Raw genomic sequence first — 26,990 nt, forward strand, 5'->3', positions numbered from 1 at the left:
GGCAGCCCCTGCTTTAGTGATGGATGGATCTGTCCATGGATGGATCTGTCATGCCAATTTCTTCCCCCTTTGAATATTTTAAAGCTCAAGTTTCTGCTCTTCCACACGACGAGATCTTTGCCAATTTTAGTACATTCTTATTTTTAAAAATAAGGATGAAGAAAAATGAAATTCTTGCCTCTCTGCACCAGCACAATTCAATGGGTTGGATTCAGGATCTGCCATTAGTGTTTGGAGCTCATGGAAGCTCCCTCCACCTAATTTTTAGGGAGCCCACCTCCCCACAGCTCACCCATTCAGCAGAGTCTCCTGGCTCTCTGGGACATGTCAAACATCGTGCTAATTCCAGAGGTGGAGCCAAGCCCCTGAATCTTCCCTCTGGTGTAACTGTGTGCTCAGAGGGGAGTGGGTTGGATAGGTCTCCACCACCCACATTTCTCTGAAATTACACATGCACATACGAATGAGGAGGTTAAAGGGGGGAGAAAGAGCCTTCCTTCTTGACAGGAGTTTGGTATTTCAGGTGGAGGAAAGCGACTGCAAGCAAGGGATGACACAGTTACACTGGTGAAAAGGAAATACTGCTGGCTGTGGACTGGTGGAAGATGTAGGCCTTGACTGTGTCTAAACATGCATAGGGCTACACCCTTAAACAGTCTGATTGTCTAATGCTGTGATTTACAAGACTGAAAGAGCAGGTTGAACATTCTTGTCGAGGGTGAGAAAAAGAGAGAGAGCTGAAACAGGCCACCTTTGTCTGTCAGAGATAAAACAGAATTTCATCTAAACGTCTCCTTTGTTTGCTGCTTTTCAAAAGCTCTGTGCCAGGGTAGGATATATTGATAAGTCACATTACAGGTCATAAAAAGTCCAAAGTTCTCGTTTCAAGTTATAAAACCAACTTGTGCTAGTTGCCCTCATTTTTTCAACCAGTGTTGTGAACTCTGTCTCATTTCTGAGGAAAGCAGGGAATTAAGCTGGACTCCATTCAGGGAATCACACAGAAAGTTTTTAAGTTCACCAATGGATCACTCTGTAAGAGAGGAGACTAAAGACCCACCCTGGGGCAGTCCCACAGTTCTGAAATATCGACTATAATTAGACAGTAAGATATTCATTTGGGTCATCTTGGACAATGATTAATGCGCTGTGCTCTTTTAACCCAATGGATTTTCTTCTTGGAGTCAAATAAACTCAATGTGCCCGACTTTAAATGGTGAAATAGTGCCGATGGCATTTATTCATTCGTATTAATTAGCCAAGAAAATGCAACAGTGATAATCCAGGAACCATTAGGATACGTACTGGTATGGATAACAGTTAATTGGTACAATGAATTGAGTAATCAGAGAGAAATATAAAAAGGACAATTTTCTAGTTAAGATGCTAATTGGCATTTTCCAAAATAAGTCCATGTGCACCTACTAGGAAGGAAAGCATGTGGGCCAGTCCCAGGTCCAAGAAAGATGGCCTATTTCAGGTGGAGTTGCTCTCCCTGCAAAGGAACAGATGAATCCAGGAGTAATCGCAATCAAGGCATCAGGTATTCTCAGGGTTGCACGTTCCTGTTATGTGCTTTGGCTAGTGCACCAGCTGCAGCCAGTCCTGGAATGTGATAGCTCAGAGAACAGTACAGGCATTAGAAGCCTCGAGGCTGGATTACTGCCATGCACTCTGTGTGGGGCTGCCCTGGAGCTTGGTCCAGAAGCAGCGTCTGGTGCCGAACGCAACAGCGAGGCTGCTGAGTGGGGCCTCTTTCAGACAGCAAGCTATGCCTTTCCGGAAAAAAACTGCACTGCCTGCCAGTAAGTTACCACAGCAAGTTCAAGGTGTTATTGTTAATATATAGTTTCCTAAACAACTTGGGACCAGGTTGTCGATCTCACTCCTTCTGCCCTTGTCTGAGCCCTGCAATCACTGGAGGACGTGTTCTGAGGGTGCCACACGCTCTGGAGGTTTGCTCTCCCTCTGGAATACCTTGCCAGTTAAGAGCAAACAGGCCCCACAGTTCTGATGTTCAGACATCTTCAAACTCTTTCTGCTGCTGTTCTTACTAAGCCCTTCTGCTGCAGGCCTCTAAGCTAGTCTGTTGCCCTCAGGTGCAGTGGAGGTAACTTTCTGCCCCCAGAAATAAAGAAAGATTCAACTGCCAATCCAGCTGGATTTGCTGAGCGAGACAGGAGGTTGTTGGCATTCTTTCTTCACTTCAGGCAGCAAAATATCTTGGCTGTGCAATGCAGTATATTTTATTTGTGTTCTCGCAGCTATTACATGCTAGCATCCTCAAGCAGAAGGGCTGAGTCTTCTCCTACTCGGGCTTCATACCATCTCTAGCATCTTGTCATCATTTCTGAACAGTGGGCAAGTTTGTGGAATGAATTCAGGAGTCTCCAAAACATCCTCAGCCATCATAATCTCCCCTGTAATAAAGTGACAGAAGGACATGGCAACATGATACCAGGAATCCCTGAGGCCTGCCAGGCCCTTCTTCTCACTCTACCTATGACTTCAAGAGAGGCACTTGCTGGCTCACCCTCAACTCAACAAGAACTGCAGCTGAAAGGGAAGGAAGATGAAGCCGTAACCAGTGCTGCATGAAAAGGACGAGGCAACGGAAGAATAAGGAAGAAAGACTGCGGAAGGAACACAACCAGGAGAGATGGGTAGGGATAGACAAATTCTGGTTTCCATGTTTCTCATTTTTCCAGTCTTATATTCTTTTCATTCTGTTCCCACATCAGTTTGCAATCAAGGAGAAAAAGTCAGCACAAATATTTTAAGCATGCTGCTTGTTTAACTTCCAATGATTTACTTAAAAAACCCATTTCAAATGGTTCTACTCTGTGTTGTCTTGGTATTTATCTCCTGCTTTGAAATTGTGGTTACTGCTACTGCTTTAAACTTTAATTTTTAAGTGATGTTATTGCTTTTATTTCATTTGCTTTTATTATGTATGTCATCCTAAGAGGGCAGGTGACTAATATATGTACGCCTTTTCCTGTGCATTCTTCCTACAAGGTGTATTGCCAGAGTTAGTTCATGGAGTCCAATGCGCTATGGAAAGAGTCGGCAACTTGTGGCCTTCTGGATGACTTGCCTACAACTTTGATCAGCCCTAATCTACTTATACATTTCTAAGGAGTGTTGGAAGTTGCACGGCAAAACATCTAGAGGACTGCAAACTGCCTACCAGTAGAAGCAGGAGTCTGCTAGGGACTCACACTGCCTGACCACTTTGGGAATATCCCAGGAACCACTTCGCTTAAAATCCTTTGCATGTTTAGACAGAAGGAAAGTCCTACAGTCTCGGCATTACTCAGCCAGCATGCTGGGAACCGTAGGACTTTTTTCTGCCTAAACAAGCATAGAATTGTGCCCTTACTTGCCTGTGTTGACCAAGATAGAGTGAAGAGGATCCAGACTTTGGACCAAAGTACTCACTTACTGACATGAAAGCACTCTGGAAGATTCTCTGGAACGTGCTACTTTCAGGATGAAGGGCAGGGTCTCAGCATCTTGCAACAGGTCCACAGAAAGAAACGCACATGAATTGGAAAGCCGGGAAAACTAAAGCACAGGAAGATGCTACAGGAGAAGATAGGCATGCTTTGGTATGATGGCAAGAGATGACTAGAGCTTCATGAAGGGCCCACATTGGCCTACTACAGAATAACTGGTGAGCTGATTAACACATGTAGGGTTAGATCTCTCCTATGGCAGCCCCTCCAGCCCCCAGAAAATGCCGAAAATGGAGGAGATACTGCTGAGTGTGGTGCTGGGATGGGGCATGCCTAAAAATCATCCAAGAGAGCTCCTGCAAATGGAGATGACTCTCTCGAGGAAGGTCCCTTCCTCCCATGAAAGGCAGAACCTGCACCCGACCTGCTAAATGTTTTAATGTTTCTGGTTTATATATTCCTCTCATGACTCAGATCTCAAAGCAACTTAATATCTTGAAGAGGAGAGAAGAGATGCACACAGTCCACAGACTGGGTCAACCCCATCAGAAGGTGCTGAAGCACAATCCTTCTCAGACCTGCCTCTACTGCCAGAACAAACCATCAGGAAGACTGCCAAATTTGCAAGTTAAAAGAAGTCACTCCCAACCTCCATTGGTTTCCTGACTAATGAATAATATACATTCATTAGTATAAAACTTACTTAGCATCCCAGCAGGTCACCTTTCTCCAGCAGCTGGACAGCTGACTTCCTTCTATTACTTATAAAACTGCTGTACTGATCGTCACATAAACCCCACGTGAGTAGCCAGAGCAAATGTTTGACTCTGCCTCTGGGCAAAGCACCTTCCATTCCTACACCTTTGCTTTCATTTCCAATAGTCTCCTTGCATATATAAGCAGGTGGGGCTTGCAGGCAGCAAAGCATTCACCTTGCTACCCACCCATTTGAGGACTGGGTCTCATCCCATCATAGAGTGGATGGAGCAGAGGCTGAAGTTTGAGTATTATTATTATTATTTTGAAATCCACTTGGAGAGCCCTTGGGCCACTATAGCAGAATAAATTGTTATTTTCACTTCTCTACCACCCCATAGCTGAACCTTTCTGAGCAGTTTACAGCCGTTTCAGTGCAGGATACTCTAGGTCAGTGAGTAAGATATAAAGAACTATCCTATATATACCCATATTAAATATTTTAATACTATTGATATCCATTGCACTGACAGTTTTCCCTTTACTGCTGGTTTTGTTCCACTGTTGGGTGCCTGTTGCTGTTTTTTTCTGCTCTACATTTTGTTTTCTTGTTGCAATTTTAAAATACTAGGGATTTTTTTTATTTATTTTACAGCCAGAGTACTTTTCTTAATGGGTGCTATATTGAAAATCTTTAAGAATTACAGAGCAACTGAAAAACAAGCATAGAACTGAAACTCTGAGAGTCAAACTGAACCCAAACCAGAAGCCCTGCCCATGCCCTTTCCTCTTACTCTAGCTCTACCCATTTTCTTCCAACTAGCCGGTTTCTTAGCTCTTTTGGGCAGTTTTCCACATTCTAGAAGGCTGAAATGTCTCTCCTAAGACTTCATTATTGGCAGTAAAACTTTAAGCTAAAAAATGCAGATATAATTTGAAGTTCTGATCTTATCTCTTTTAACCCTTTAACTTTTTTGATGTTTGCCTTTAGCTCTGCTCAGCCCTGGAATGTGGTCCTAGGAAGCTTCTTTGACATGGAACTTGGCCCTGGTTCTGCACCCCTGCTTTCTGTTCCGTGTCATATCCCCCGATCCTAAGGCCCAGCATCACTCGAAAGATGATCGAATTCAGTCAGGTCACAGGTTGCTCCACTTCAGGGAAAGCCGTGAGCAGCCCCTTCCTCTACCTTTCTGGCCCAAAGATTTGGACCTCCTGTGACCTCCAGCTTCAAGGACGATTTCCCAGCAGCCACTCCTGCCCTTAAGCCACTGGAGTCTCCACTGGAAGGAGCCACGAGTCCTAGAAGAACCTCAGCAGGGACCGGGAAATGGAAGGCGTAGGCTCTGCCTCTGATTGAGGTCTCAGCCAACTGCAACAGGGGAATGAACGCTCACGTGTACGCTAAGGGCTATGACCACAATATCAGCATTGAGGGCCACGACTCATTTGCTCCTAGGATTTGACTTTTATTTTAAACTATCCCATGAGAAAATTCTACAAGGGAAAAATTGTCGCATTCTCAGCTTGAACAGGAAATCAGAAGGGTGCCCCTCGCTGGGTGATCCCTTACGCCAGTGGCTCCCACCCTCTTTTCACTTGCGTACCCCTTGGCAGCCTATTTCCATAAATGGTACCCTTCGTATGAGCAAAATGTTTGCAATTACCCTAATTGCTGTTATTTCACATGTATATGTTGCAACTGTAAATCAATAGTCCAGTAATAAGATGAAAAGGCAATGGGATGATAAGGCGAGCAGACAGTGCATATATCTTGTCTTACCCTGTTGACATATGTGCCTTTTTATACCATTATTCGTTTTTTCGTGTACCCCCAAATGTCCTGGTTCGTACCCTTGGGGGTACGCAGACCCAGGTTGGGAATCTCTGCCTTATACCACCCTGAAAAAAGAAGGTGCAGCGGAGTTGCATGACATCTGCATTTTCTAATTTGCACCACAGCCTTTCAAACAGTTTATATGCCAGAAAGTTCAGATCAGCCCATTTTTCACTGACTTTGTCCTGTTTCTTTGGGCTAGAGAAGCTGATGGAGAAGCCGTCCGCACTTAGCATGAAGGACACTGAATGCTGCATGAGCCACAATGAAAAGGCTCCTAGGTTGCAAGGGCGTGAGGTTTCCTAGCCCAAGCCTACGTCCACTGACTCCAGCTGTGCTGTCAGAATTCTGCTTGCCACAGCGGAGACAGTTGATTGGGAGGCACTGTGACAGAGCTGGCTTTGGGTGCCTGACTCCCCAGCTGACTCAGCAACAGCCTATGCATTTTCTAAACTGTGGCAAATGGTAATAAGCCCCAAGGGACCTTGCTCCAGCTGGGGATGCCTAGGACATAATTACCGCAATGCACCCCATCTGCCAGAGCTGCAGCTTCTGCAGTGGGGACGCTGCAGCTGATTACGACAGGCCTTAACAAAATGTTCCAGCCCCCTGGGGATCCTGGGCAGCGCAAAAGGTACTGTGTACTGTGTCTAAATTTTCTTTTCCAGCCATTCTGCTCTGTTTCTCTGGGGATTTGCAGTCATTTCCTATGTGCTTTCTTGCAGTTTTCTGTGATGATTGTGCATCCAAAGAAAAAGATTGTGCATAAAATACTTTCTGCAACTACTATTATTAAAATATTTTTATATCACCTTTTAAAAGTTTTTTAAAAATTCTCAAGGTGGTTTTCAAGATAAAAATCAACTAAGCTTTAATTGAGGGTGCAATCCTATATAGGTTTAGACAGAAAAAAAAGCCCTAGCATGACTTTTTTCTGTTTGAATTTGCATAGGATTGTTCATTAACTATATAGGGCAACCCATCAACAAATATTCTCTGGATGGCTTACAGAGGAGAAGTCAATGCATTTTTTAAAAAAATACAAAAATGCCATAATTTAAAAATGCACCGTCAAATGTTCTTTCAAGGGGAAACAGAATTGAGCAATTCATCCCTCGGATTAAAAACAGAGCTAAAACTGCCACAGCCCAAAATTATTTTGAACATATCTTTGTTTAAAAGGCCTAGATGAATAAAAACAGTGAACTAACACAGAAGACCTACAGTTAAACACATAAGGAATATAATCCAGCAATTAAAAAGGGACTGAAACATCCAGGTTGTCAAATCCTATTTAAAAGTAACAATGCAGGAAGCCTGGCAAACCTCCTATGGAAGGGCATTCCATAAGAGCAGAGAAAAGGCCCTGGCTTTCATGCCCACCATCTAGACAGAGACAGCTCTAAATTCAATTCAAAAATTAGAAATGGGATCAAAATATACCAGCTAAAATACTGATGTTTTGTTTTTCAAAAATGTTTCACACTCATTCTCAAATGTAGGCATTGGTTTTGTCATCACTTGTGAACAGGATGGTCACATTTTAGAGGATGAGTTTTGTTCCAATCCTAACCAGTGCATTACTTCCAAGTTAATGTGTACAGGATCTCAGGATCTCTTTACACAATCCATAACGAGAAAAACTCAGGTGGTAATTTTACCACTGCACTTGGTCCCATTGAGAAATTGGCTGTGCCTGAGATTTCATTCTAGAACTGTGGATTATAGTGGTCCTTCCTTATTTAAGGATGACAGGCCTCATGCAGCATTGCCTCTCATCACACACACACACACACACACACGGAGGGTGTGTATGATTTGATCCCTTCCATGCACTGACTCCTGGGAAAGCAACAGCAAGGCATTACAAAGCCAACAATCATATGGTCAGAATCAGGAATTAACCCCAATTATTGCAAGCAACTGGAAAACCAAATGGCAAAGTCAAGTACAAGCAATCCCCCTCAAGCCCAGTGACCTTGGTTGCAGTAATTTGGAAATAAATCCTGATGAATCCTAATCGTCCAGATGGGAAATCGGGTTAATCCATCAAAAAAGAGAGGCATAGAAAAATTAGAAAAGGAGAAATCACATGGAATATACCATGTGGAAACTGCTAGAAATAAGAGAACTGATAACAGATCCAAACACATCCTGTTTTGAGACAACCCTTCCATTGTCCTATTCTAAGAATGAAAACAGAATTTACAAGGGACCATTCCTGTTGTCCTGTAAAAATTGTTTCATCAAACCACACAGTTTGAGCCCAAATTGCTCTTCATGAAGAAATGGTGGAGTAACCAAGAAAATAAGCCTACTGTGCAGGCATTATTTTTCAAATGTAGACAGTCTTAATTTTTTCAGCTGCTGGTGTTGATTCCTGGATGTGCTTGTGTACACTGCTCCATGTCCGAGTAGAAAGCGGTGAGTTCCGAGTGGCTCTGCACACAGCGTGAACCAACAGCATCCCAGTGGGAGTTGCCCTCTTTCAGCGCATCTATGGGGCAAATGATGTTGCTCCAAGTTTCCTGTTCTTCCCATGAATCCTGGGAAGTTTCCTGACCCTACTGGTTCGGAGGCTTATTTTCATGAATTCTCTCCCAGGTGGACTCCTCTGTTACTCCATTCTTTGGCAAATGAACAAACAATTAAACAAAACACCCCAAATATTGGCTTGCCATGGGTATCCTGTCTTCCTTCTCCACCTTTCACAATTCTCTCTCAACAACACAGTCAAGTGAACATGCTTTCCTTATACCAGGAGCTGCCCATTTTTCCATCTGTGCTAGTGAAAATGCTGTTAATACTAAGGACATGGTCTGAATGCTTTGACCAAGATCCAAAAGGTTCTGAATAGGGATGTGTGAAAAATAGGACAGCGAAGTGAAAAATATGACTGATTTCTCACAATTCCCCCACCCTGCAGATTCCAGTTTACCAGTCCTACACTGGTACCGACTCTCAGTGAAGTGAATTGACTTGGACTGCAGACTTCTGTCTTTAAGGCAGGCTGCGATTTGTTTGTTTAAAAAAGCTAAGGTAATTTGAATAAATCATGATCCGCGCAAGTCAGACTTGTGCAACTTGCAGAAATCATGCACTTTGTGCAAATCAGAAGCACCAGCAGGATCTTTTACCTTTGCATTTTGTACGAATTGTGTGACTTGCACAAGTTTCCTTAGTATTTTTTTAAAGTGCACATGGTGACCCATCTTAGAGACAGAAGCCTGTGAAAAACCCAACTCGGCCTACTTCCAATCACCGGATCAGAAGCAGGCAGTAAATCTGTTTTGCTCAAACTTGCCAGATTTCCCACTGTCAGCACATCCTTAGTTATGGTTGAAGTTTCTTAAAAGGAAATCTGTATGATGTTGAGACTAAATGCAATGAATCCATCTGCTCTGCCTACATCACTCCAAATATAAGGTATTTGGTGAAATAATTCAGTATTAGTAATGCTAAGGAGGGGTTCTCAAGAAATCCATACCCAGTGAAAGGGAAAGGAGAACCTGGCAGTGAGATCATACTTGCATTTGAAAATAAAACATGATTCAATCATTAGAGAGAGTGTGTTATTGCTTAATGGTGTAAGTAAAATGTGTAATGTGTTCCATCCAAAGAAGAGCCTCAGAGCAATGACCCTAAATATTTCAGTGAGCTTCCAGGACTTATAATACACTTGCTGTGCAATCCTATGCAGATATGCTTGGATGCAAGGTTCACTGAGAAAAGGGCAGCTTACTCCCTGAAAAGGACCTAGGGAATTCCAGCAATGCAGAATCCAGGACACCCCAATTATCAAGACGTGAGATCTGCATTCCACTTCTTCACTGGGCCACAAAGAGAATGCCATGGTTCAACAGCAAGGTAAGTACTCCACATGTAAGATGCCACAGGTTTACTCCATTATATCTATAGGACAGTGTACAGAGCCTTCCTAGTGTCCTTTCCACCGGGAACTGACCAAAGCAAAACCTGCTTCACTTCAGCCTGGTGGCTGGTCATGTGCCTTCACACCATGCCCAGATTTATTTCCTATTTAATTCTGAGTAATATTTGTATACTGCTTGATACAGTAAAATCTCTAAGCTGTTAAATGGAAGGAAGGGGTATAGAACCATTTATCTGATTAAGTTTCTGTACTACCGAGTAACAAAAGTTGTTTTGGATAGCTCACAATCAGAGCTTAAAGGAATGAAATATGACCCAGTAAAATATAATTTAAAAAGTGAGTTGTGGGTATTGGATGGTCTAAAAATGAAATAAATAGATATATAACTGTGCATTTTAAAAAGGAATAAAACGAGTAAAATTCGAGCACAGTGCAATGATCTAAAAATGCAAGGATCTGATATAAGGACTAAAAAGCTTTATAAAAAGGACTATAAAAGTTCTTCATCTGGCACCAAAAGACTACATCACAACCAGGATGCCACCACTGAAAAGGCACTCAATGATTTGTACAGAGCAGAAAATGTGCATAGTCCATTTAATTTCATTTGTTACTTTGCTATGTCATTCAATAGCTGAAAATGAAATTGTAATAGTGCATTAGAAAACCATATACATGCAAGCTTATTTATTTATTTGAAACATTTGTATGCCACCCAATTGTGCCACAACACCTCTGGGCGGCTCACAATTACAAGATAAAAACACAATAAAAACCAATAACACATTTTTTAAAATAACAATAAAATACAAGCAGATAGGACAGATAAAAGGAAGTTCTTCATACAACCTAGTTAAAGTATGGCATTCACTGCCACAGGAAGTAGTGCTGGCCACTAATATTGATGGTTGTAACAGTGGATTGGCCAAATTCGTGGAGGAGGAGAAGGCTATGAATGGCTGCTATCTCTGTTTCTATAGGCTACCTCCATTATCAGAGGCTGCATGTCTGTATACACCAGTTGATGAAGAGCTTGAACAAGTGGAACTCTTGTACAAATCCTGCTTGCAGATCCTGTGAGTAGCTGGTTTGCCACTGTTTGAATGGAGTGCTGGACTGGTTAGACCATTGGCCTGATCCAACATGGCTTTTCTTACATTATAATGTCGTTTATCAGTATTTAAAACTATCAGTTCAACAAGTAATCTGAACAGCCCCCCATCTATGTTTAATACATCCTGACTGACCTAGTTCAACCAGGGTTGTAATGGCTTGTTGCAATCTAAAGCTCAGAATTGCAGCCAATATTTTAATGACTATAAATATACAACAGTGAGAGAAAAAGAAATGCATATAGCATCTCTCTCTCTCTCTCTCTCTCTCTCTCTCTCTCTCTCTCTCTCTCCCAAATCAACAAGAAAAAAAGGCCTGATTAAAAGCCTCATTGTATGCTACCAAATGCCTAAGAAGAAGGTCGTAACCTGGTGCTGGAAAGAACAATGTTGGTACCAAGTGGGCCTCATCAGGAAGAGCATCCCACCATCAAGAAGGCCTTTGAGTCTTGAGCAGCAGCAGGATCTGTCTGCCCTTTTGAACTTGACAGCTGCCACAATCCCTAATCAATGGCCAGGCTGTCTAGGTCTCATGGGAGTTACGGAACAAAACCACTGGAGAGTATCTGATCTGGCTTAGTCCAGACAGTTTATTGAGTGGGCTGGATTCATCACAGTGGGTTATGAGCTGTGTAAGTCTGTTCTGAAACACACCTATTCACCCCAACTCAGTGCCTTCCAGTTGTTTGGGGCCACAACTTCCATCATCCTTGACCATTTGCCATACTGATGAGGTCTGGAGTAACAAACATCTGAAAGACACCAGGCTGGAGATGTCTGCTACAGAGCATTTGTTGACCTATTTCTCAACAGCTGAATTCTCTCCTGAGTTCTGTGCTTCCCTTTCCTTATCCAAGTTTCCTACATTTTTATTTCCCCTAATACAGCTGCTGGAAAGCAGCTCTTGAACGTCCCTGAATGTTAAGTTGGCTTTTCAGCACGTTATCATGTTGAGCAATGATGCTGCTGATCCATGTCAGTCTAATCATGCTTCCTTCCTTCAGTCCCTTCTTCACAGAAAAAGCTGGTAGGCCTGTCCTCATTCTGACCTCTGCCAGTACACACAATGCAACAGTAAAAAAAGAATAAGTTCTTCTATAAATACGTTTATAGGCAGCAAAGGTGATTTAGTGCCCACTTAGTTAATCCCTATAAAATGCCACAGCTGAGCGCCTTTAAGCTGTATGCATACAAATGATTAATTAAACACACAGTTAAATCGCTTGACCTGGCACAATTCAGACCATTAAAACCATTACAGTAATGGAGCTTCCACTTTCCTTTAGGCACAAAGGCTTTTGATAGAGATATGTGTGCATGTCTACTGAGATACAAGGATGGACTGAAGATTAGGTAGCAAGAAAACAGCCTAGCCCTGTTTTGGGTAGCACTGCCAGAAACCCCTTTTCATATTTTGAGGAAGTTCTAATGCATACAAATATATTCTAATATATTGAAAGTTTATGAAAAGGGTTGGGAGAATTTAAAGGAGGTCAGTCTGCATGAGTTAAGGTTCCTTACTTCAGAATAAATCATGTACAGGGCATGCCAATCATCCTACTGAACTTGGTGGGACATGCAAAATATTCCACTGTAAATTGGTTTAATTGGTACTTCAATTAAAGCTTTATCCAATTAACTCAAGGCTAATGTTTAAATTTCTGAAATTTCAAGGTTCATTGGTGGGGCTGAGAGTTAAGGACACATGTGTTTTGGTCTATTTCAGTGCTACCATAATAGGAAATGGAAAGGGAAGAATTCAAGATGAAATCCCTAGCTCCAGCCATTGTGATTTCCTTATGTTTTGCATTAGTTAGAGAAACATCTGCTGGCTAGTATGCCAAAATATCTGTCACACAGATGCATTCTTCACAGTCTAACTGCACACCTCCTTGGATACCACCAGCCCACTGATAAAAAGAAAGCTGGTGTAGAACGGGCTGTTACTAAGTCCAGACCATGCTAAGCTGACAAAATGAACCTTAGCATAAAGAGCAAGTTTACAGCAGACAAGGGCGCCTTGAAGTTTAATATAGTCGAGTGCTTGTGTGGGCTTGTTTCTGTGAACGAATTCCACAGTGTGCTCTGTGTATACCTCTGTGACTTCCATGGAGAACAGGACACACGGCCCAGGAAAAATAGCTCGCCCCCCGGAAGAGAGGGGTCACAGCATGTGCAGAGCAAGCGCTGGATGTGAAAGGCATGCCCCACACCTGCTTTTCAAGGCCAGCATGCCAAAAGCTAGCGTCGACATGGCATGGCTTGCTGGCATACCACTGTGGGGGAAGAGCGAGGCACGTGCTATGCCATCTATTTCAACCACATGCATACCACACACCACAGCATTCTGCACTTCTACCTTTCTCTTCCAGATCCTAACAACTTGCTGACAGTCGGCACGATGCGATGGTCATGCATGGATGGAATGGCTGGGATTACTGGCCTGCCCGTTTTAATGATCGGCACGTGAGAGCTTAGGAACACATCCAAGATGCAAAGCCTTCTGGCCACATGTGCAAAATTTAAACACATCATAATGAAGCATTGTAAAGGAAGTGCATGAAACCAAAGGCTCGTGGGCTGCTCTGAGAAGATGCACTTGTGGTATGTTGTTTTCCGACCCGTCAAACATCAACACAACAAAACAGGGAGTTTGTTCCTACATATTTAACTTTTATGATGCCGTAATTCTTATTCTTATTATTTCTGGAGTTTGCATTAGCTGTGGTCAGCAGAGGGGGTTTTTAGTTGTGCCAACAGCCAAGATGAGAAGGGCATGCACATTTAAATTGCAATCCAGATAAGTACAAGCACAGAAGCCGGATACCAGTCAAAAGGATGAAGAGCCATGGCTGCAAACCAGAGCATCACACAACTTGTCTCTGCAGCTGGACTTTACACTTATGTTTCCCAAAAAAGCAGCCTGTCCGCACTGGTGGAAAGCCGCTTTTGAAACTTCAGGGAGACGACGAAAGCAGCAAAAAGTAAAGTCCACAGCAAGCAATTCCTTCGCATTGGCCTAAGCAGTCTAACGAATCAAGATCTGGCAGGCAACGCCTCTGCATATGAAATGGTGACAGCAGCAGAAGGCTGTGCTGATTAAAGCACACACCTGCAATAAGAGTGGTTAAGTCATGGCCTTGTGTGGCTCCAGCACAGTGACGTGGGCTTCCGTGCTCTACGTGACCATTGCTTAAGCTGGAACCATCCCAGCATTCTGCTCACGGCAGCAGCAGCGCCCAGACGTATGCCCGGGACCGGCTGCGACGCCACCAAGAGAGCAACACAGGTGGCTGCTGCCTCTTCCCCAGCTGCAGAGCTGTGGGAAACTGTCAGCTAAGCAAACATCCAAAGGTCATTGCTTGCAGACGGTGCCTGTTGAATCAGCTCTGGGGCTGCCCACCGACCGGAGGTTTAAGTCCTTGCTGGGCCAAGGGGCAGTCCAAAGGCCGAGTCATTTGCTCAACTGCTGCCAGAAGATTGTGAGTCTGAATGAAGGAGGGCACCAAGATACGGCAAGCGCAGGCTGGAGCGAGGCGACACCAATGGGAGCCGCCAGGGAGGCTGCCCACGTAGGAATCGCCAACAAAGAAGAAATGAGTCACCAGAAGGGAAGACAGTGATATGCTAACATATATGGACTGACACAATTTGAGAAATAATTAAGAAACTCTAAATAAAAATACAGAGCATCTTACCATGGTTTGGAAAACTGTGACCAAGTGCCAACTGGGGATGGACGATGGTTCTTGAGGTTCCTTATCCTTAAACTGGAATTGGAGAGGGCAGTCCTTCAAAGAGCGGACACTGTCAGACAGAGGAAGGGTGCGTGGTGTATCAGGCTGTCCCACGAGCCACCATAGAGGAAGACCTAGACAGGACGGTCGCCTGATGAGAGACCCCCTGGCCTTGCCCTGGGAACACGTATAGCACCATTTCTGGGTGAAGGAGGGCCAGTGATGATGGGAGCAATGGTGGAGCTTTCAAAGGCCAAGCCACTTTTGCTTTCCATCCACTCTCTAGCTTAAGGACCAAATAGGACATAGCAGCCCCCTAGGGGGGAGAGCCCACCCATATAAGCATTCATGCTCGTCCTATTATCTATAACTGCACTCTGCACACAGAGTGGTCAAATACTACTCCCCTGGGCTGATATGCCATTGATGAGCAGTCTTTCAGTCTTGTTTGGATTGAGCTTCAGTTTATTAGCACTTATCCATTCAACAAATAGCTTAGCACCAATCTGAGTGTCCATGGCTACACTAGGACCTGCTGGAAGGGAGAGATAACACTGGGTGTCATTTCCATAAGTGATGGCAACCAACTCCACACAGCCTCTTCTGGTGGTTCATGTGGATGTTACACAGCATAGGAGACGCCACAGAACCTTGCAGGAGCTTCACAGTGTAAGTCCCAGCAAACCTTGACCAAAACCAAAACAGCCTAAGACTAATGGGAAAGTGGCAAAACTGCTTCCAAATTACAAATTGGAACTGGGGATGAGGCTGACCTAGAAGCCGTGGGGCAAAGCTATTTCATATCTTCTTTTCCTGCGATCCAGTCTACCTGGAGCACTTTCTGCTCCAACCTCATTCCCAACTTTGAAGGAAGCTAAGCAGTCATTCTTTGTCCTCCTCCTGGCAGCCTGAGCCCTCTGGGGTTTTGTTCAGGTTCACAGGCAGTTCATGTGACTCTCCAGTCACCAAGTTCAAACTCTCGAATTCAACCTCTGAGAAGCTCTCCTTGCCTGATAGCATTCTTTGGTGACTCAAGCAGCGCAGAAGCTATTTGTATCCTCCAGAATAGTCTTCAGCTTTCCTTCTGCTTATTTGGATAAGTTTCCTCTTCATAAACTGCTTCCAAAGAGTTCATAGAGGACTGCAAAAAGTTAGATGGACTTCAGTCACTTACTTGGGAAAATATGTGCGTATAGCATTGGACTTTAAAACTAGTTTCTCCTTTAAAACAAGACTTGCATGTAATTTAAAACTTTGGTTAGCAGAACTGCTTCAGCTTCTAGTGCTGACTATCAGTTTAAGCATGACATATGCTCCAGCCAACAATAGGTGAGAATTTTGTTCAGTTCATTCTTTAAAAAAATATAATTCACATTTAATTTTCATAAACAAGATGAACAAAACAAAACAAAAAAAAAACTTGAGACAAAACAAACTCAGATGTGAGAGAAAGAAAAACTGATACATCTCCTGCCTGCTCTTTTTCACACTGAGTATACTATTTGATGAACGTGTTTCTAAAACTGGAACTTGCTTGCAAATGTTCTGGCTTGGTCTGTTCTACCATCAGGTTTTGCTGCATGTGCAGATACTTAAATTCTACAAATCTTAGTAGTTTATGGGAGAGTTCATGTGATAACATAAAGTGAGGCAATTTATTATACATATCCCCCCCGCCAAAAAATAATAATCTGTGATTTCACCAACCCTAGAACACAGAACCTATGAAGCTGTACCATTTTGTAGAATTTAGAACAGTGGTGGATAACTTGTGGTCCCCTACATTTTTTGGCCTACAACTCCGATCATCCCTCACCACTGACTATGCTAGCTAGAGCAAATGAGAACTGAAAGCCAAGATATTTGGAAAGCCACAAGTTGCCCACTTTCAATTTAGAGGCTGTAATGCTGATCATAAAAAACGTGCACGGCCAGCATTAAATCAGTCACCATCTACCAGCATTCAAAATAAGAATGACTAGAGTCCTCCACATCAATAGAAATTTGTAAACTGGCCCACTAAACCTGACTTACTGGTCCTCTTCCTTTCATCAGACCTGCGCTCTGGTCTACCACTTGTTGACATTGTCCAAATTTCATCTCAATGCTCGTTCCAAGTTGGGTCTGTATCAGATTGGAAGATTTTTTTTCTTTTCACAGAAAATGTCTGTGCATTTTATGCACATATTTCCAGATATATGCATCCTTGTGCACATTTTCAAAAGTGTGCATTTTTCATGCCCATTTTCCAAATATACACTTGCCATGGAGCACATCTTTGGGGATCTACAAATCACACCGCAAGCTTGCAAACGTACAGGCTACCACCACAGGATGCCTCTGAGTCTGTGTTCAGTCTGGAAGGTTGAAAGAGAGCACAACTTGATCAACCATCAACGGAAACAAGTTGCTCCCCACCTGGATTCCAGACATTAGCATACTGTGCATGTACATACACGTGTGCGTATAGCAGTACCAGAAGATTGCAGCATCAGTAGCATGTGAGCAGAACAGGTAGCAGCTTCCAAGGCGTAGGTAGCTGCACTCTCCAATATACCTTTGCAACAGTGCTAGAAGAACAAGAGCCCCCAGCATCTCAAGCCCCACAAAGCAGCCTGTGGGACGGCGGGTGGGGCCAGGAAGCAACCAGAGTGGCATCAACAAGCAAAAGGAGGCGCGCACTCCTCCTCTTCGGGGCCTGTTTATCTCCTGAACAGGCCAGGAGATACTCCATGGGTGAGTGATGCATCAATGCCTCTCCCTGGGCAAAGAGTGTTAAAGCAGCGCCTCTTGCCATGGGCTTTGCGAGCTTCCTCTCCCCCGCTCTCCCAGAGCCCGCAAGAATGCACACAGGCTGGCCCGGTTCCTGGGGACAAGGCTGCTTCAGTCTCGCTCTCGCTGCAGAGGAAGGCCTTATCTACAGAGGGACCAGAAGGCAGCTCCAAGGCCATTATCGCAGTTGCTCTTCCCAACAAGCCGAAGGCCATAAAGCCTTGGCATGGCTTCAAGAAACTGTCCTGGCTTTTGGACACTGGGACAGTTCACTGCACTACCTACTGAACCTTAATAACCTCCTAGCCATTCTTCCAGCAGAGCCCATAAAATGCAGCATGTCTACGGTGAGAGCAACACGAGTCCAGCAAATCTACATACATCTGATTTCTATTGTTTATATTCTGCGATGCTGATTCCCATATTGCATTGTTTGGATCCTTGTTTGGGGCACAATTCAGAAGGCGTTTGACCAGGGAGATTTATAGGAAAGGGGCAGCAGGGAAATCTTATCTCCACCAAATAGCTCAAGTGCTGTGATGACCCAGCCCTGATTTAGAGGAAGGAGAACCTTTCTCTTTCCATGTGATATAATGCTCCAATTCATCCTTGCAGCATGCTGCATTTTTATTTTTTTAAATCACTTGAATCACACAGCCAAAAAGGGAGGCCTATTCACCCCAGGGAAAGACGAGTGATGGGTGGTGTATGAAAGCACTGATCTGAACTGGTAATGATAGAAGAAGTGACCCAAGCTATTACCATTCAGCTGTCTAATGAGAAGGAAACATCTGGATTTCCCAAGGCACTGACAGAATGAGAAACCTTTGGAACACTGCATGCTGGCCCTCTGAGTAATCTCCCTTAAAGACAGCACATCCAGGGAACGCCGGCCATTTCTTTCTGCTTGAAGCAACAAAGCAGGGCCAGGGGCCTGGGCGGGCTGGTGTATCACAACCAACAAAATGCGTGGCTTGCTGACGAACAGGACTCTGCAGCAGTGCTCCTGGCCATACAGGTATCCAAAATCCAGCACCTCAAAGCATAAGTATCCAAGCAATGGCTCAAATCCAGGCTACATGTGGCACCCCAGATGCCCAGGTAGGAGTGCTGGCAGGAGCTCCTCCTCTGCCCACCACCCTCCAGCATCTGAAGGGGCAGCAAGCACCTGGACGGGGCGAGTGCCAATCACCTGCGTGGTCGAGCATCCGCTGAGGAGCCAGCAGGGACTCACTAGCAAGACCCCCACCTGGCGCTCTTGTCCTCTTCACCACTGCAACCGGCATGGGCTGACCCACTCAGTTCAGGTGATGAGAAGCAGGCACAGTAAACGCCACCACCTCCTTGCTCACTGCTTCCCGGCCCCTTGAGCCAGCAAGCAGAGGAGGAGCAGCAAGAACAGCCGTAACAATGGTGGCAAGGAGACAGACTCAGCCAGGGAGTCCATTAGGGTTCTGTGAGGAATCTGCTTTGAACAGAAAATCCACCGCATTCCCTGCTTTTCTGCTCCCTAGGCTCCCATCTGCTTTAGAGCAGCCCTGAGCCCGGGTTCCTAGCAAGGGTTCACAGGGCGCTTGCCATGAATTTTACCTCACACATGCACAAGGAGCACCATGATTGGGAATGGCAGCTGGTGCCCTTCTCACTGCTGCCCTTTTTCCTGCACATGAGCAGGGAGGGAGGTTGGCAGCCTGGAATGGTGCTTGGGGAAGGTTCCTCGTTGCCCAACCAGGAGCCCACATTGCAGACTTGTTCCAGACTCAGCTCTTTTCCTTATAGAAGGACAAGCGCCAGAAGAAGTCCGACAGGCAGGCATGAACCAGGTTCTGGAGAGGCTCAGCACACTGCTAGAGTCAATAGGGCTCTTGGGAGCTGGGAGCCGGTTCTGTCCCTGCAGCAGAGGAATGGAGGCCCAGATCAAAAGCTTGGCCACCTCCCTCAGAAACAAGGTGCCCATATGGAGAAATGTAGCCAATCTGTCAGCTGTAGATTGAGACTGGCTATCAGAGATCTCCCTATTCCCAGATTCTGGGGTACAGCAGCATTAGTACCTTTGAACAGCCAGCAGGTCCCCCCCTTAAAATACCGCTAGCTGCAGCTGCTGCTCAGGGAGAAAGAAGTCAGCGGTGGGTCTGTAGGATAACACAAATATTCTGCAGCTATTTATTTACTTATTTAATAGAGGAATGAAATAAATCAATACAATCTTCAGCAGATGAGAACAGAGGCATTGGCCCCATGATAACTTCCCTCTACCCCAGATCCACCCAATCCTTTTTGAAACCTTTTCCCCTTTATACACAGGCTGCCCTTGCCCAATTATTTTCCAGTGGAACTGTCTCAGCAGGCAGTCTTAGGCTTGGAGCTACCTCCATTAGAGACACTGACATCTCCGTATGATTTGTATTCATCTTCTGTGGCCGCTCGCCTCCAGCACAGCAGGAATAGCAATCACTCTATTTATAAGCTGATGTCATCGTGTCAAAGCAAAGGAGAGACACTCAACTTTCCTCTTTCTCACAGAAAACTGCATAACGACAGTACAAGTAGCTCTTTTGGCATAATGGTTACAGCGGGATAGATAACAAGGCCTATTTTCATTACATCAAATTGCTTTTCATAATGCTACCCAACCCATGGATATATGAAAAACTTAAATGTTGCCATATTTAGACCGTCAGTACTTTGTACTTCTTAAAATACTTGAAAATGTTTGGTCTTTATAAGCCTGATCTGTACTAACTGTGCTGTACTAGTCAAGTAAGCGGTAGAGAGTTTCGTATCCCACTTGTCCTCCAAGGAGCCGTAAGGACTATAGCTAGATTCTGTCCCCCAAGCACATAATTTTCTCTTCACAACAACACTAGGTAAGATATAGAGACCACAGGATGTGATCAGGGCCTTGATGGGAGACACCACTCAGGTGCTGGGAACCCTTTGCCCTATAAGAAGAAGGAAGGAGTGGGGAGCTCATTCCATTGAGGCTGGCTGGCTGCTAGCTGCCAGGATCACTGGATTCCAGAGGACCCCATGGGGGGCCCTCATCCCAGACTCACCTGGGACACCTAGCCCCAGGGTGGATGGGGTAAGTGGAAGGTACAGGCAGAACCCAAGCCAAGAACGCTACTGAGGGCCCACCAGCCAGGACCTTCTTGTACAAATGGCAGTCTTCTATTTGAAAAGCTGCCAAAGGACTATCCTCTATTCTGAAGGTATCCTCCTTTTGAAGGCCAAGTCCTGTATAAAGCTAAAGGACAGTCAACAACACCTGAACAGCAGACTGAGCAAGGCACATGGGTCACCAAGTCAAAATCTTCTCCAATAGGTTTGGATGTGCAGCACTTCCATTTATACTGTGATAATTCCTAAATTGGCATCTGTACAAATACATTTTTCCATGGTTGCTAATCTACTCCAATAGTTGCATCTGGTTATAGCCTCCCGTACCAAAGGCCCTTTGTTCCCCACTATTTAACAAAGTAATTTGGTTTCCCATATTGGATACTGACATGTCCACTCTTTGAAAAGCCAATATTCCTGCAAGGTTACAATATGTTGCAAAAGAATACTTGTCAGAAATTAATTCTCCAGATGTTTTGGACTTTGGCTCCCAGCATTCCTTAAGACTGGCCATGCTGGCAGGGCCTTCTTTTTGCTGTGAGTTTGAACAGGGTGTGGTATCATATTGTTAGGGATATGTGAATCCCAAGCTCATTGGGATTCTCAGAATTCCATCTCAAAGCTCATTCCAACTCATGTCTGTATCAAATTGTAAGCATTTTGTTTTTGATTTGCATGAAAATTTCTGCACATTTTTCCAGAATACACAACAATTGTGTACATTTTTGAAATGGACACATCATTCTTTCATTGACTGAAGCATCTTTATATGCATTTTTCAAATGGACATATTTTTCAAACATTTTTTGTTTAATACAAGTCTAAGAAATACATGGACTTTGTAGCATAAATTGTGTTTTGCAATGCATTTGGGCCCAAAACACTTAACACATTCTAGTCAAAAACACAGTGATATGAATATCTCATATGTCCATGTCCATCCTTATTGTTAGGCCTCTTAATATGAACCATTTAGAGAACCATTTAATTTAGGTTTATGCTATTATTGAACTGGATATTATTATGTTTACTTACATCTTGATACAGTATGTGTAAAATTTTATTTATCTACTTATTTACAGTATCTGTATGCTACTCCATATCTAAACAGATTCCAAAGTAATGAACAGTAAAAAGATAAAACAGATAAAAGAATGATATCCTAAATGATATCCTAAATACAAAATAATATCAATAGTATAACTTGTTCTGGTTTCTAGAATAAAATTGCCTTGAGCAGGCACAAAACACAGCACAGTGTTGGGGCCTCCCTGACCTCCAGATAAAAAAAGTTCCATAGTAATGGGGGCCACCACACTAAAGGCTCTTCTCCTGGTAGACATCGACCAGGCCACGGACCCAGATGGAACCACCAGGAGAATATCCTCCAGTGAGTTCAAGGACCAGGCAAGTCGGTAAGGCAGAAAGAGCTGTCAGCCTGATCCTAAGCTCTTCAGGACTTTTTACACTAATACTAGAACCTTAAACCTGGCCTGGCAGTGCGGAGGCAGCCAGTGCAGTTCCTTCAACAAAGGAGCTGCATGCGGAAAAGAGTCAGCTCTTGACAACACATTCTGCCCTAGCTCCAGCCTCCAAAGCAGCGTTAAGTGTCATTGAATTAATATTGTGTTGAAATGTATTACAAGTGCTATGTTTATTGCATTTGTTTGTTTTCTGGATCACTCTGACCAAGAAGTATCGTGGGAAATGCAGCATGCAAGTAAACATTGACTTGGTTTTCAAAAGCGTTATGTCCTTTGATTATCAGATCCTGAGGAGAAAGAGTAAAAGAGAGCTAATGCCTTCATACCCTGCCTGTGAACTTCAGCTAACTGGAAACAGAAGGCTGGATTGCATCGATTTTTCATTGGCTTATAGAACCACAAAAGTAGAAGGAACTATAGAGATTATACAGCTCAGCCCTGGTCTGTGCAGGAACTGGGCCTAATGGAGTGTCTCTCCTGGCATGAACCTATCTGTACTTTACGTTTGTCATCTAAGACTCTCCTTAGATGCCTCCTCTGGAGGAGGTTTGGAAGGTGGCAGCAAGAGAGAGGGTCTTCTTGGTGGTGACCCCTTCCCAATGATGTGTTGATCTGGTGTCAACTTTGTTATCTTTCTAGTGCCAAAAAGCCTTTTGCCTTTAGGGTTGTTGCTCAAGCATTTGGCAGCCCATGGTGAGGTTTCAATCAGGTCTGGAATTTTTTCTTCTGATTGGTTGTTTAAAACTGTTCTTGGATATACATGTGTCTCACTTTGTGTTGCATGTTTCTATGTATACAGCTTTATTGTGTATTCATAATAAAGATTTTCATCTTTGTACGCCACTCAAAAAGCTTTGGGTTTCATCATGAAGGAAGGAAGGAATCTTATATAATGAGTGGCCTGGCAGATGGGCATAACTGAGAGCTGGGCCTAGATAAATCCGATACTGATATGCCAATGCCTCATACAATGTAATGCCCCAAATTAATATACCAGTTTGTTATATTTCTTTATTTTCCTTTCTTAAAAACGTCCTTGAGACACAATATCAAACATTTTGATACTTTACAGCAGTCAGCAAAAATTAACACATCAGTGAATAAAAACATTTTATGCATCTTTGCCTCCTTTTGCAGAAAAAGTTGTCTTTCACCCCGGGGTTCTTTAGCAGTGTCTCTGTGTGCTTTGTGATAGGCACAACAATTCCCCTTTTCTGCCTCGAGCCACACGGCTGCCTTGAATTCACATATTGATTAGTACAGCCAGCAGGTTGTGTGTCCCCATGAATGAACTGGATGAATGAACAGGAGCCACACTCCATTTCTAAACTCCTGTTAAAAATAAATTTTCTAGGTCAAGATTACAATAGGAAAGTAGCTTGAGACCAACCGTTGATGGAAAGAGTGAAGAACTGCCACCAGCCCCTGAGAGAGAGAAGAAGGCTGTCAGCTTGGCTGGGCCCTGCAGCCTGGAAACCTGAGCAGTTTTATATCTCAGCGCTAAGTAGACATAATGCAAAACATGCTAGAAGAAACCACATCAGTGTTTTTGTTTTTAAATTAACAACAGGCACGGAAAGGCTGCTTTTCAATGGGAACAGAGCATGCAGGGAGGGTAGATTTAACCCTTCTGTCTGCAATCTGCTGAACATTGCCTTTAAAAATAGTTCTTGTGGCAGCCAGCAGGAGATATTTGTGCCCCTCTTTGCCATGCGGGCAGGAGGAGAATTTTTCCTGAGATCTTGGCTGAACAGGGAGGGGTAACTCTCTCCTTCCTGTCCGCCCCAGTCTGGCTGAAAAATCCCTTTCCTGTGCTTGCTGGTAATTCTCAAACACAATCTGATGCGGTTTATATTGCTACCTCACTGGACCCTGAAAAGGGAACTCAGAAGCTGGGCGCGTGGTCCCTGGCTACGCTTCCCCGTGGATCATCTGCTGTTGTCCATAGAGCATTAGGAGGGGCTGAAGTCAGCAGCAGATAGCATGGGATCAAAAAGAGCAACCCCTGCACTGCCTGCCCATTTCCTCTTTCTCTCCATCTGCTTCTCCCTTTTTAAATTAAGCTAAAGGCCACAGGTTGCTCTCCCCGGAGTTAAGCAAACTAAGAATAAGAGCTGGATAAGATGGATCTTGAAGAATCAAAAGTCGGAACAAAGATTGGAGGAAGAACCATCAACAATCTTCGATGTGCTGATGACACAACTCTCCTCTAAGAAACCCAGGAAGGTCTAAAGCGATTGATCCAAAGAATCAAAGAAGAGAAGAATCAAAGAAAAGGAGAAGTTCAGTCTCCTTCTATCTTCTCCTTCATCTTCAAAAAGATGAAGATCTTGACAACTGCACAGAATGAAGTCATCAAAATAGCAGTTGATAACGTGGAAATTGAAGGTGTAGAGGAATTCACTTTCCTGGGATCACCAGTTACTCGCAGCAATGAATGCAGTCCAGCAATAAAGCGATGAATTTCACTAGGTCGTATGACTATGACAAGCATGAATCGAGTGTGGAAAAGCAAGAACATCAGCTTATGAGCATCCAAGTGCAGAATGGTCCGAGTGATCATTTTTCCTATTGCAACCTACAGTTGTGAAAGCTGGACACTGAAAAAGCTAGACAAGAGGAAAACTGACTCATTCCAACTGTGGTGTTGGCAGAGGCTCCTGCGCATTCCATGGACAGCGGGAGTCATGAACAAGCAGGTGCTGGAGCATATTAAACCAGGCGCATCCGTGGTTGGCAAGATAACAAAGCTGAGACCCACATATTTTGGCCACGTTATGTGATCAAGCTCATTAGAAAAAGATATCATGCTTGGATGGTCAGCAGCAAGAGAAAACCAGGTTGCCAAAGAGCAAGGTGGTTAGACTCCATCAAAGAGGATGTGGGCCAGAGCATAGTTCAGCTGAAAGAGGCGGCATGGGATCAGAAAGTGTGGCGAGATTTGGCCCACAGAATCACTTACAGTCAGACACGACTGAAGAGCTGAACAACAACAACAGCTGTGAACCAGGCAGCCTACAGGCAGAGGGTTGCTAGATTTGTTGTTTAGACCAGCCCCACCCACAACCTGCTGCCCTCCAGACATTTCGGACTTCAACTCCCCCAAGCCCCAACCATCACGTTCAACAGTCACCTTGTTTGTTGTAGTCCAAACCATATGGAGGCATGATAAGTATCGCATAGATATGGGAGAAAATATTTAAATATATGATAGAAGCAGCTATAGTTATAATTGCAATAAAATGGAAAGCAGAAGACTGCCCAACTAGTGAAGATTGGAAAAATAAATTAGCAGAATATGCAGTAATGGCAAAATTAAGCAGCTATATAAATAGAAGACCAGCCAAAGAATGTAATGATAAATGGAACGCTTGCTATACATATTTTACCTAAAATTTGAGAGAAAAAATAGAATTTATGTAATGATGATCTACGTGATACATTTATTAATCAACTATATAAGGAAGACCAGTTTATGTTAAATAGAAAGCCTGCTATATGTACTTTATTTAGCAACTGAGAGAAAAAACAGAACCTAGAGACATTATTAGTGAATCATAGATACCAGATAAATGCTTTGTTTCCACTTAAATCTAAAAAGAATGAAAAGTATGTTGTTATTATTATGTATACAACAATCAAATTAATATAATTGATTTATGAATGTAACTTTTTAATTAAGATTTTGTTTTATCTGGGAGGTATAGGAAAAATGTAGCATTCATTGCTGGTGGGTTTGTGGATATGTTATAAAGTGAATTACTATTTACTTGATACCCATATTAAAGTTTTTTTTTCTTTTGTAATAACCAAGTATTATTAAGTCAAAACTGTAGTCATAAAACTGGCAGAAGTAATAATAATTATTGACTTTGTGTGTAACTTCTTGCACTTCATGCTATATGTAATTTTTGTATAAGGTCCCTTGTTATCTTTTTCTTTCTTTTTCATATTATTGTTCTTGCTTTTTTCCTCTTTTATTTATAAAATTAATGAAAGAAGAAAAATCAATACAAGCTATCTGTTTAAGGTGGGGGGGGGGAGAATTGCATAGTTGCGTTTGTGCTGGATTTTCTTCCTTGCGGATGACTTCCACTTTCACCTGGCCTTACAGTCTGGCAATGCTCAGGGAGCAACCAAGATGATGATGAGGACTATGGACTATCTCAAGCAAACTGCTTCAGTGTGTTTATAATACATTATGACCAAGACTCTTTCCTTCTGCCCCAGGGCCCTTTAGAGCAATGCCATCAATGCTCTTTTACAATAATCTCAGAGCAGGACAATAATGCAAGCTATTTCTTCCACTAACACACTGCAAGCCTTGTTCATAATTTATTCGAATATCTTACCGAGCAGCACCATATGGGGGGGGGGGGGGGTAAACTGGGCAGTAACACTCCCCCAACAAAGCGACACATGCGCCTGGGCCACCTTCTTTTCAACTACATACACACTGCCCCACATAGCCCATTCATTTACCCCTTCCCCCCAAAATTGAACTATCACAACAGTGTGCCATTGATGTACAAGTGGCCCTACATTCTCGTAAGAATTCTACTGCACCTTAATTCTACTTCTGCACCAGCAAGAAGGTGGGCTGAAAAACATTCAAGCCTATTTATTAAGTAGGCACAAATGGGCCTTTGAAATGGGGAGACATAAAGAAATACACTTTGGAAGGGAGGGATTACTGTATACTCTGATTTACTGTTAACCTTTCCAAAGTACATGCTATCCTGATGGGCCGTTTTGACTGGAAGCACAGCAATTTTGTGTTTTTGATGAACCAGTCAAATGAGATCCTAGTTTGATGAACTAGGATCTCTGCAGAAACACGGTGCCCTATGTGCTGATATACACTCAAAACTATGTGACAATTGGG

This window comes from Varanus komodoensis, unplaced genomic scaffold, assembly GCF_004798865.1.
Source record: "Varanus komodoensis strain SLA01 unplaced genomic scaffold, ASM479886v1 scaffold5, whole genome shotgun sequence".
Taxonomy (NCBI): Eukaryota; Metazoa; Chordata; class Lepidosauria; order Squamata; family Varanidae; genus Varanus; species Varanus komodoensis.